The following is a 2774-nucleotide window of genomic DNA, read 5'->3' as shown; positions in this document are numbered from 1 at the left end:
GTGTGTGTGTGTGTGTGTGTGTGTGTGTGTGTGGGTGTGTGTGTGTGTGTGTGGGCTGCTGGATTTACTGACAAATTACTAAACATGTTTGCTGTTTAAGATGAAAAGAAAATGTCCCTGAAGAGCTCACTCTTCCATTTCTCCTCCACTAAATAGGCCTCCTTCCTCTTCTTCACACCATCAATCTCGTCTCCCTTCCTTTCAGTCTGAGAGGCTCTTTTCTTCCGCTCTCCTCTCCTTCATCGGTTTCTGAGTGTCTCAGAACAACACCTCAGTCCCTCCTGAAATTCTCCGACACATCAATGCTTCGTTCCTCTCCATCCACCTCTCTCTGCTCTTCTCTTCTCTGCATTCTCCCCGTCTCCTCTCACCCATCTTGCTTCCCCTTGCTCCACTGGACCCCAACATCTTCCAAAGAGTCTGGTTGTGTGGCAACAATAGTGTTTCTATTAGGGAGTATAAAAGTAGGTCTGTTATATAAGACTTGCCATTGGCTGAGGAATCGCTAAGACCAGTGAGCTCCAGTAGGTTATTCTCTGGGTGTCATGGTGCCGCAACAGACTCTGCACTGATGGGAGCAAGCCATAGAAATGGAAATCAGGGGTGAGGGTCAGCACAAGTGGGGGGTTGGAGTCTGTTGTGTTCGCTCACCATCGCTTGCTTGCTCGGTTTGTGTCTATGTGCCACTGGGTGTCGATTTTCTTTGCCTTCCTCCCTAAACCATACATTTATTATTCTGGTCCTGCCATCAGCTGCTCTGAAGTGACAAATTATGTTAGAGCCGCTTAACAACAGCTTAAAGACGCGTCACAGACTTTTTATTATAACAGCTTTGTGTTTGTATGTGCCGGACAATAAGCTGAGCTGACTGCGTGTTTTACACCCATGTGCAGTGAAACAGCAGATAAATTATGTGAATTTGTGCTATTTTGTCCGTGTATACATCAAAACGTTTGGTTTGTTCAACAGATGGGTGCTCTGACTTTTGTAACTTTTATAGGCTACTTTAAAAATGATTATACATGTTATATTATATTTAGCTTTTAACTAGCATTTGCCTTTTTTTTTAGCTTTGAATCAGTCTTTTGCTATATTTAGATTTTAGCTAGCATTTTAGTATTTGACTTTTAACTAGTATTCTGCTTCTTTTAGCTTTAACAGCTCAGTTTTAGCTTAATTAGCAAATTAGGCATTYGGGCGGCTGTGGTGTAGTGGTAGAGCAGCCGGCTTGGGACCTGAAAGTCTTAGGTTTGACTCCCCGCCATACCCACATGTCGTGGTGTCCTTGAGCAAGACACCTAACCCTCACTGCTCCCCGGGCGCCTCACATGGCTGCCCGCTGCTCCACTTGGGTGTGGATGGGTTAAATGCAGAGCACAATTTCGTCATTGTGTGGAAACATACACTGATGACAAATAAAGCACCTTTACCTTTACCTTAAGCAGAACTTTAACTCCTCAGACTGAAGAAATCTCTTGGAGGAGAGATGAAACATTTCATTAAAGAAGAACCAGTCCAGAAGACCTACTTATTTTTATTTATTTATTTATTTTTACTTTAGCACTCAGCATTAACGCTGCATTTTTGCAGAAAACACATTTTCTCTAATTCGTGTGAGCTTCCGTTTTGACCATGTGCATAAATTTAAGCAATTTCTGTGTCTATTATGAGGATAATAACATTAAATTTGTGTTGTTGTTTTTCTCTACCTGTTCTAGCCAGAATCATTTATGGCTGTTTTTGAACACAGTGTGTTATTGTTTTAATCACTCATGTTACTGCACACATGGCTGAGTCTGCTTAAGTGCATGTGAGTCACTTGCCTCATATTGTGTGCGATGCATAAAGGCATGGATTAAAGTGATTAGAAAAATTGCCGGGACACTGCAAGGCCACACTCCTCCAAATCCATTACCTAAAGAAGCACAGAACCCAACAATAAGCAAATGCCAAACAGCAGGACAGAACACTCAAAGAGAGCCACCATTTCACATCCTAGCTACATCTTCTCTCTGCTGCACAAGCTGAACCCCCCCCCCCCACACACACACACACACACAAACCGCACACCCACAAGTTGCATAATTGCAGTGACACAAATTGCAGATGGTATTTCTCAAACAGAGACTGCAGCCTTTTAAGCTACTCTTCTTTTTTTGTGCCTTACATTCTGCAGCAGCACAAAGGTCTCTGTTTGGCTGCAGTAATATCACCAACACTGACAGAGACACGAACACAGACCGCTCGATCCTCCCTTCACACTCCCTCCACCCACCCATCCATCATCTTTATGTTGACCGATGTTTCCATCACAGCTTCAGCAGCCCAGTGACCTGTGATCTGATACAAGCCCCCATTGACCCAGGCTGCACAATCCCCCCACTGTGCTTTTTTAAAAACACTAACAGGTAATCACATGTTCTCCACTTTCCGTACGAAAGATAAAAGTCTCATTTTAAGACAACAGAGTCATTTTGCTGGATGAATTTTGAGGACCAAGCAGAGACGGTGGGAGCTGAATGTCCTGAGTGTTTGCAGCATTTTTTCTGCATGAGTGTCACTGCACGAGGTCGGTCAACTGACTTAACACTGAACCTTAGTTCCAACAATTTATCCATCGTTGCTCTGAGATCATTCAACTGGAATAACAGACCTACTTCTGCTATTGACTCTGCACTTCTCTGGGTGTGACAAATGTGTATCTGTGTGTGTGTGTGTGTGTGTGTGTGTGTGTGTGTGTGTGTGTGTGTGTGTGTGTGTGTGTGTGTGTGTGT

The 2774-nt window shown here is 43.6% G+C and overlaps 1 protein-coding gene across 1 annotated transcript in view; it reads right to left on the bottom strand.

Annotated features, from left to right (window-relative positions):
• The window catches only part of iqck (IQ motif containing K), a gene marked incomplete in the record, with an annotated part of 16486 nt that overhangs the window by 5644 nt on the left and 8068 nt on the right, over nucleotides 1-2774 (bottom strand).

This window comes from Austrofundulus limnaeus, unplaced genomic scaffold, assembly GCF_001266775.1.
Source record: "Austrofundulus limnaeus strain Quisiro unplaced genomic scaffold, Austrofundulus_limnaeus-1.0 Scaffold65, whole genome shotgun sequence".
In the NCBI taxonomy this organism is placed as follows: domain Eukaryota; kingdom Metazoa; phylum Chordata; class Actinopteri; order Cyprinodontiformes; family Rivulidae; genus Austrofundulus; species Austrofundulus limnaeus.
This window is presented reverse-complemented; position numbering and strand designations above follow the sequence as displayed.